The sequence below is a fragment of the Ipomoea nil genome, unplaced genomic scaffold (assembly GCF_001879475.1).
Source record: "Ipomoea nil cultivar Tokyo-kokei standard unplaced genomic scaffold, Asagao_1.1 scaffold0415, whole genome shotgun sequence".
Lineage (NCBI taxonomy): Eukaryota > Viridiplantae > Streptophyta > Magnoliopsida > Solanales > Convolvulaceae > Ipomoea > Ipomoea nil.
In genome coordinates this window covers 2,387,895-2,398,951 of record NW_017616843.1, presented here as the reverse complement: position 1 = coordinate 2,398,951, position 11,057 = coordinate 2,387,895, and positions in this window count along the sequence as shown.

Here is an 11,057-nt window from a genome sequence, read left to right as displayed (position 1 = left end):
AAAAGTTGGAAAATGACTTCCCCCCCCTCCAAAAAAAAAGGGAAGTCATTTTCCTCCAAAACAAGCCTATTTTCCAAAGTCAACGGAAAATGATTTCCTTTGACTTGATTTTCCAGGCACATCTAAACAATGAAAACTTGGAAAATGATTTCCAGAACTCATTTTCCAGGTTTCCAAACACACCCTAAGTGTTATTATTAATTATTATTATTATTATATTATTATTATTATTATTATTATTATTATTATTATTATTATTATTATTATTATTATTATTATTATTATTATTATTATTATTATTATTATTATTATTATTATTATTATTATTATTATTATTTATTATTATTATTATTATTATTATTATTATTATTATTATTTTTATTATTTTATTTTTTTATTATTATTTTATTATTATTATTATTATTATTATTATTATTATTATTATTATTATTATTATTATTTTATTATTATTATTATTATTATTATTATTATTATTATTATTATTATTATTTATTATTATTATTATTATTATTATTATTATTATTATTATTATTATTATTATTATTATTATTATTATTATTATTATTATTATTATTATTATTATTATTATTATTATTATTATTATTTATTATTATTATTATTATTATTATTATTATTATTATTTATTATTATTATTATTATTATTATTATTATTATTATTATTATTATTATTATTATTATTATTATTATTATTATTATTATTATTATTATTATTATTATTATTATTATTATTATTATTATTATTATTATTATTATTATTATATTATTATTATTATTATTATTATTATTATTATTATTATTATTATTATTATTATTATTATTATTATTATTATTATTATTATTATTATTATTATTATTATTATTATTATTATTATTATTATTATTATTATATTATTATTATTATTATTATTATTATTATTATTATTATTATTATTATTATTATTATTATTATTATTATATTATTATTATTATTATTATTATTATTATTATTATTATTATTATTATTATTATTTTATTATTATTATTATTATTATTATTATTATTATTATTATTATTATTATTATTATTATTATTATTATTATTATTATTATTATTATTATTATTATTATTATTATTATTATTATTATTATTATTATTATTATTATTATTATTATTTTTTTTTTTTTATTATTATTATTATTATTATTATTATTATTATTATTATTATTATTTATTATTATTATTATATTATTATTATTATTATTATTATTATTATTATTATTATTATTATTATTATTATTATTATTATTATTATTATTATTATTATTATTATTATTATTATTATTATTATTATTATTATTATTATTATTATTATTATTATTATTATTATTATTATTATTATTATTATTATTATTATTATTATTATTATTATTATTATTATTATTATTATTATTATTATTATTATTATTATTATTATTATTATTATTATTATTATTATTATTATTATTATTATTATTATTATTATTATTATTATTATTATTATTATTATTATTATTATTATTATTATTATTATTATTATTATTATTATTATTATTATTATTATTATTATTATTATTATTATTATTATTATTATTATTATTATTATTATTATTATTTATTATTATTATTATTATTATTATTATTATTATTATTATTATTATTATTATTATTATTATTATTATTATTATTATTATTATTATTTATTATTTATTATTATTATTATTATTATTATATTATTATTATTATTATTATTATTATTATTATTATTATTATTATTATTATTATTATTATTATTATTATTATTATTATTATTATTATTATTATTATTATTATTATTATTATTATTATTATTATTATTATTATTATTATTATTATTATTATTATTATTATTATTATTATTATTATTATTATTATTATTATTATTATTATTATTATTATTATTATTATTATTATTATTATTATTATTATTATTATTATTATTATTATTATTATTATTATTATTATTATTATTATTATTTATTATTATTATTATTATTATTATTATTATTATTATTATTATTATTATTATTATTATTATTTATTATTATTATTATTATTATTATTATTATTATTATTATTATTATTATTTATTATTATTATTATTATTATTATTATTATTATTATTATTATTATTATTATTATTATTATTATTATTATTATTATTATTATTATTATTATTATTATTATTATTATTATTATTATTATTATTATTATTATTATTATTATTATTATTATTTATTATTATTATTATTATTATTATTATTATTATTATTATTATTATTATTATTATTATTATTATTATTATTATTATTATTATTATTATTATTATTATTATTATTATTATTATTATTATTATTATTATTATTATTATTATTATTATTATTATTTTGCCGCAATTGAATTAATGGTTCTACTTTTTTTTTCTAATCTTTATACTTTGTTTCCCTAGAATACCTTAAAGATGCAACCTACCTGAATTGATTTGGTAAAGATAAGGTCTCAAGTTTGACATTCTATAGCAATCGTTATGCTGTGCATCCGTATGCACCATGCATGGTGCATACGGATGTCAAAACGACGTCGTTTTATTAAAAAACGCGTGTCTCCCCTTTAAAAAAAATTCAGGTTCGATTCTCAGCAAAAACATTATATTGTTCATTCATTCTGAAATTTTAGTTCATAGATTATGGAATTATAGTTCATTGATTATGGAATTATAGTTCATCGATTATGGAATTGTAGTTCATCGATTCTGGAATTTTAGTTTGTAGATTATGGAATTTTAGTTCATTCATTCTGGAATTTTTAGTTCATAGATTAGATTATGGAATTATAGTTCATCAATTATGGAACTATAGTTCATTGATTATGGAATTTTAGTTCATATGTTGTTGCTGGGAATCGAACCTGATTTTTTTTAAGGGGAGACGCGCGTTTTATTAAAACGACGTCGTTTTTGCATCCGTATGCACCATGCATGGTGCATACGGATGCACAACATAATTTGCCATTCTATAGCCTTCTTGTATTTCTTTTTCCAAAATACAAATTTCACCCAAAATACGCATTCAATTGTAAGGTGGATCCGAGTCCACAAAATAATTTGAGCACCTCCCGTTCATAAGTTCTCTAAAGTCTTTTGCAAAAATTCTAACAGGAAAATATTAGATATGAAATGGACCATAAAACAAACATTCTAATGCACGAGCTCAATCACCTCAAATAATCCAAATGGGCCTAAAACTTTGAATCCATAAACATAACAATAATAAAATAACCCCACAAAGTCTAAACATAATTATTAAATAATCATTATTTATTTATAAAGTACTTTTTTTTTTTTAATAATTGAAGGGGAAACCCAATTTGTGCAATTATTGTGTGGACCATAGTTCATAGGGAGAAGTGTCAAATAGACTCATCTACTATTGCGAGGTGTTCAATTCACCCCACGAACTGAAATATAGTGTAATCAGCCACATTTACTAGCCAAATTTGTTCGATTAGCCTTTTTCGTAGGTTACCACCCCATTTGTGATGACGTGTTCCAGTTACACTTAGGTGGCTTGTTTACATGGCAAAAAATTAAAAAAAAAGAAAAAAAAAACAACTCCTCATCAATCAAGCCTGAAATTTAGGCAGAAATCCTCAATTTGCCTTCGACACCATTCAAGAAATTGGAGAAGCCATTGACGACCTGGTTATTACTTCTTCGAGCACCAGAGTACTCCATTCCTCACCTTTGATTGACACAATCGACATTCCTTCGAATTTCCTCACAGTCACCTCATATTCGCCTTCAATAATCCTCGATTTTCCTATCTCGCTCACTTGATTTCCAGAAATTGATTGTCGATCGTGGAAAATCTGCCTTGCATGTGGCCGATTCTGTCTTAGATCGAGATATGTATATTGATGTTAATAGCCTTGGCAAACCCTAGAAGATTGGGGGAGAAATCGTAACCTGATGGAGGAATCAGAAATAGAGTATTGTTGCTCAACTGCTGGTTGTCGATGGTGGGGGTGATGACTGTGAGACGAACAAGCGGTGGCGGCCTTCCGGGGTTGTGAGTAAGCTCTTCTAGAAGCGTCAGCCATTGGAATCCATGGGAAACTTCGAACGGCGAACGGCGAATGGCGAACAGTAAACGAGGAATCGGAACCTGCGGCCAACCGGTGGTTGGCGTTAATATCCTAGGCTATCAATTACCAATTTCACACAGCAGCACAAATTTCCCAAAATTTGAGTTGGGAATACAGAAGGAACAAAAACACCAAATCAGAGAGAGTAAACACCATGAATTTACTGAATTCAAATGGGCAAAGATCAAATCAACAAAATCTGCAGGCACGTGATTTTGAGGTTTTAGAAGAGAAATGCAAATCCCCCACTACTGAGAATGGGGAATTAAGCAATTGGAGTCTAATCGCGCGATGTCTCTGCTGACTTCCGATCGCCCAATTCGAGCGACGTCAGTGAAGGTGAAAACGGAGCAATTATGGTGGGTGCGTTGATGATGAAGACGGTGGAACGGTGGTGGAGGTTGATGGGATAATGAAGGCAGGGGTGGTGGAGGTTGATTGGGACAAAGGCATTGCCATGTCATTAAATGTATTTCCAGGTCAACCTAGGTGGATGGGCAACCGGATACTAACTTGGAAAAAAAGCTAATTCAACAATTTTAAGAAGTTAATGTGGCTAATTACACTATATTCTAGTTCGTGGAGAGAATTGAGCACTTCACAATAGTAGATGGATCTATTTGACACTTCTCCCTAGTTCATACAAATAGTGTGGACCATATTTTGTTTACTGTAAAATAATGTACATTCAGTACAAAAATAATGTATTATATTTAGGGATGCACATTATTTTTGTTTTGAGTGTACATTATATTGTATAATGTACATTCAATACAAAAATAATGTACCTTTAGTATATTAAAAATGTACTTTTTGTTATGGTTCACATAACATTGTGTAGACCATGGTCCACAAAATAATTTGCCTAATTTGTGTACAAAAGGCCATATTCATGAATTACACACATTACGCCAAAAGGAAAAGCCAAGCAAATCATCGTCTAATATTCCTAGAATGTAGTTCCTCTGGTGGGCTTGCAAGGATATGTATTCTTCCAGAAAAATCACTGGATATATTTGTGAGGAAGTCCGCTGCTTGATTTTGTTCTCGAGTAATTGTTGATAACTGCCAAACCTCAAAGCTATATAATTCTATTTTGCATGCTTCTAGGATATTATGCATTGCAGTGGTTGGAATTGTCTACATTGATTTTAACAAATCCATCATGCGGCTTTGTCCTGCAGTGTTGTTTCCATGTACAGATAAAGTCTCAGGTTGAAGACCAAGAAGAGCAATCCTTCGAAGATATATATGCCATACTTGGCCTTGAATACATGAACCTAGAGGCGGTGTTCGTTCTGCAATAGCCTCCACCCAAGTTTAGCTAAAAAAGCTCGGCTCATTGGCTCGAGTTTTCGGATCCCCAAGCCTCCATGAGCTTTGGATCTTGTGATCGTATCCCATTTGACTAGATGACTAGAACCGATTGCGCCATTACATGCATGCCTGCCAGAGAAAGGGTTTGAGCCTTCCAACCTGCTAGTTTTTACTTGATTTTCTCAGTAATACTTGCAAATGATTCCTTGATTAGCCTCTCATGGAATTATGGCATGCCTAAGTATCTTCCTAGATCGAGCACGCACGGTACTCCAATTGCCTCTACGATCTGTTGATGCAAGGCTTGTAGCGTGTTTTTTTAGAAGGACACCGACAATTTCTGGAAACTGACCCTTTGCCTAGAGCTCAAACATAATATATCTAGACATTTCTTTAGTTCCAGACCTTGATCAACAGTAGCCTTCCCAAACAGCACCAAGTCATCTGCAAAAAAGAGATGAGAAATATTAGGACCATGCCTTGATAGTCTAATTCATTTCCATTTACTAGTAGCCATAGACTCCTCTATGATATGGCTTAATCTTTCGATGCACAACACGAAAAGGAGAGGGGAAATGAGATCTCCTTGTCTGATTCCCCAAGTCAGACTAAACCATACAGTTGCCTGGCCGTTCTATAGCATAGCTAGCCTTGGTGTGGAGATGTATTCCCAGATGTTTCTTCTCCATATCTGATTGAAGCCTATATCTTGAAGTGTAGAATCTATAAAGTTCCACGAGAGCCTGTTGTACGCTTTCTCTAGGTCCACTTTCACAATCATCCATCCAATTGCCCCTTTCTTATACTTCCTGATACACTAGTATGTTGTCTGTGATGTCTCTGCCCGGGACAAAGCTTGTTTGATGTTGCCCGACCAGATTCTTTGAAATAGATTTTAGCCTCGTTGCCATGGTTTTTGTCACCAGCTTGTATGTGACATTACATAGGCTAATTGGCCGGAGCTGCTTGACTGACTCCGGGCTTAAGACCTTGGGTATTAGAGAGATCAAAGTGTCGTTGCAGCCGGTAGGTAGTTTCCCAGTTTCAACAGTTTCAAAGAAGTTCTGGGTAAATTTGAAGAGACATTCGCCCACTATGTTCCACGTCTTTTGGTAAAAATCGCGTTGAGGCCATCCGGACCCAGCGCCTTGCATTACTCCATATCAAATAGCACTTGCTTGACTTCTTCAAGTCGGAAAGGTGCGTTAATTGCATGCCAGTCAGAATCAGATAATATCGAGAAACGGCCGTGCATCAGTAATTGTGAACTGGTAGTGTGTTCCGTTGTAAAGAGGTCCATGAAGTAATTTTGAACATGATCGACAATTAGCTGTTCTTCAGTTATCTAGTCGCCATCCTCCTTTTTGAGAGCTTTTATTCTTGCATTGTTTCCTTTCGCTGAGGTAGCAGCATGATAAGACCGTGTATTTCGATCCCCCGATGTGATCCAATCCTCTCTAGATCTTTGGAACCATATCAACTCTTCCTGATGTAGAGTTTTGTCCAATTCTAGGCGTACTTTTCTATCCAATTTTAAAAAGTCCAAGCGGGCATGCATGGCTAGGCAACGTTGTATACCTCCAATTCTTGCTAGTAGGCATTTTTTTCCTTTGGAAAACATTTCCAAATGTGTCTCTATTCCACTTAGGGTTTGTTTGGAAACCCGGAAAATGACTTCTGGAAATCATTTTCCAGGTTTTTGGTGTTTGGGAAGGCTGAAAATAAAATAGTCAAAGGAAAATGCTATCTAGTCAATGGAAAATGAGGGCTAAAATCTGGAAAATGACTTCCCTTTTTCTTTGGCGGAAGTCATTTTCCATCTTTCAATCAACATCCGTAGACACGCTTCTTCTCCCTTCATTGCTTTTTCTCCCGTCACTGCTTCTTCAACATTCAACAGAGAACTACCAACACATCTCCTCCAACAATCCACAAAAGCTTCACCAATACTAGAAAAGGTACAAGGTATATTTTTTTTTTCCAAATATTATGGCTGGGGAAACCAGTGAGGCTGGTTTTCCGCATCGGAAACCAGTGACTGCACTGGTTTCCGATTGGAAACCAGTGAATGGTTTTCCGCATCAGAAACCAGATCTGGTTTCCGATGCAGAAACCAGTTGGTTTCGCATCGGAAACCAATTCTGGTTTCCGATGCAAAACCAGTTGCAATTTTTTTTTATGCTAAACCAGTGAACTTGTTGCTGATATTTTTTTTTACTGATTATATAATAACATGCTTTGCTTAATTTGTGGCTATGTGTTAATTTTTAATTGTTGTTATTTGTTGTCATATTATTTTGATTGTATAGATGAATAGAAATCATGTGCATGCAATTGTTATGGGTGCAGCAAGTGTTATACTAGCTATGGGAGTCCTTCTATTGCAACAACTTAGGAATACAAACCAAATAGAACATGACATCCTCAATAGAGATGATGAGCGAGAGAGTTACACAAATAGTATCTTGTGTGAGGGTGATAACAAATGCATTAGCGTTATTAGAACGCGACCTATTTCCTTCTATAAATTGTGTGACATTTTTGCTACTAAGAACTTATTACGCACAACTAGAGCCGTAAGTATTAAGGAACAAGTGTTAATATTTTTACATATAATAGGTCACAATGTACGCTTTCGAGTAATTGGGTCAAGGTATTATAGGTCAATTGAGACAGTTCATCGTTACTTTAGAAGTGTTTTGAGAGCCATTTTATCTTTGTATACGAACCTCATAGTATTACCGGGTGGTGAAGTAACTCCTCATGAAATCATTAGCCATCCGAGATTTTATCCATATTTCAATGATTGCTTAGGAGCAATAGATGGAACCCATATTCGTGCATCCGTGCCAATTAATATGCAAGGAAGCTTTCGCGGATGTAAGGGTGGAACAACACAAAATGTATTTGCTGCTGTCACTTTTGATTTGCGATTTTGTTATGTGCTAGCTGGGTGGGAAGGTAGTGCACATGATTCTCGTGTCTTGAATGATGCACTCACACGTCCAAATAAATTTAAAATTCCAGAAGGTATAAAATAAAATTATGTAATCAATTTTTACATTGTGTTGTTCGTTATTGCATATAAGTAATCAAATTATGTAAACTTGTAGGGAAATATTATCTTGGTGATGTTGGATATGGCATACGGAATGGAATACTTACTCCATACCGTGGCGTTAGATACCATTTAAAAGAGTTTAGTGCTCATCATCCTGAGAATAAGAAAGAACTTTTCAATCTTCGTCATTCGTCTTTACGTACATCTATTGAGAGAGTGTTTGGAATTTTGAAGAAACGGTTCCGTGTGTTAGATGCTGAACCTTTTTGGGATTACCAGACACAAGTGGATATAGTTTTAGCTTGTTGTATAATTCATAACCATATTATGGGAGTTGATCATAATGATGAGTTGAATCAAGCAACAGTTGATGTTGATGACGGTAACTTGTTACCCTTAACTCATACCCAAACAGAAGAAAGACAAGAAGCTAGACAATGGAATACAAAAAGGGATGAGATGGTAGAACAAATGTGGAATGACTTTATTATTAGGAATTAGTGTCTAGTTTATTATTGTTATGTATTTGAGTATGCTTTGTTAATGAATATTATTAGTTGTTGAACATTTCTTATTGTTGTGTACTTGATTATACTTTGTTATTGGATATTATTAGTTGTACTTGAGTATGCTTTGTTGTTATTAGTTGACATTGGTTGTTATTGTTTTTATGTTATTATAGCAAAATGAATAAGGGAAAGGGAATTGCCACTTCTAAACAATTTCGGTGGACAAAGCCAATGGAGGGCGTATTTTTAAAGATATTAGCTGAAGAGGCTAGGAATCCCAATAATCCAACTAATAGTTTTAAAGCCTCTTCATTCAATCGTGTTGCAACGGCCATATCCGAACAATTTAATGTTGCATGTGAACTCAAACATGTTGAGAATCACTTGAAAACAGTGAAGAACACTTGGATGATGATTCTGAAGCTGAAGAACATGAGTGGTCTTGGATGGGATGATAACTTAAAAATGGTCACCTGTGATGAAGCCCCGTATATGGAGCTTATCACGGTAATATTTTAGTATCATAATTTGACTATTGCATAAATAATGTTTTTTAATTAGAAAAGATCTCATATTTTTTTTTTTGATAGGCAACTCCCAAGTATGAAACATTATTGAACAGGAAGATTGATTTCTATGATGAGATGTCCATTGTCGTTGGCAGAGATTGTGCCATAGGACGGTTTGCAAAGTCTTTTGCAGATGTTAATTTAGATGGTCCTCATGATGAGATATTTCCTGATAACATTGATGAAACCCTGCCTGATAACATTGATGAAGAAATTAGTAAGGAAAAACATCTGCATCAACTGCGTCGTCTCAAAGATCCGGTCGGAAATGAAAGACACTTGACTTGAAGGTGGATGAAATTGCTGAACAGCTCAGTAGCATTGCCACGTCAATTAAATCTTTGAATACCGGTATTGATGAAAATCAGTTGTTTGCGGATGTGATGAGCATAGGTGATGGCTTTCATGAGGATGACCTGTGTAAGGTATTTGAATACTTGATGACAAATGAGGTTCAGACGCGAATTTTCAATGCGAAGAATGCAAGTTTGAAGAGGAAATGGATTATGAAATTTATTTCTTCTACGGATTAAATTATGTATGTTTTTTTTGTTGGTTAATCTTTAAGACTTATTTTTATGTATGTTGTGTAGTTGGTTGGTTATGTTGGATCTTAGTACTTGTTATATTGGATCCTAACACTTTGTGGACTTTAATTTTCAAGACTTGATTATTTATGCGTTTATGCTGTTTCTAACATGTAATTGTGATTTCAAATTGTCATATTGTGACAATAGTTTTAGTACTAGAAAGATAGAGAGCAATGGCATTAGAATTAAATACAATCAAAATTTATGTTGCATATAATTTGTAATAAAAATTGTTATATTCTACAAACAAAAATAAAAATATATTATTCAGTATATAATAATTAAAATGTTTAAGTATGCCATTCTGTTCTTTTCTGGAAAATGAACCAAACACCAAAAGACAGTTTTCCATCGTTTTCTAGAAAATGAACCAAACACCAAAAGACAGTTTTCCATTGTGCAGCCAAACACAGGAAAGGAAAATGACTTCTGGAAAATGACTCATTTTCCAGAAGTCATTTTCCGAGTTTCCAAACAGACCCTTAGTTAATACTTCTGCTATTTTGATTTTGTTGGGGGCTAGGTCCAATCCTTTGATCCAATTCTGCTGAACTAGTGTTTGAAAGCTAGTGTGAATTGTTAAGGCTGTGTTAAATCTAAAATTTTTGCATCTTGTTTCCGACTAGGCTGGTTCTATCTTTACAAGCAGCGAAGAATGGTCAAATCCGATCATGGGAAAATGTTCAACAGAGGCATTAGGAAACCTTAGCTTCCAATCGACATTGCTAAGAGCACGATCAAGTCGGGCTCCTTTGAAAGTTTATGAATTGAC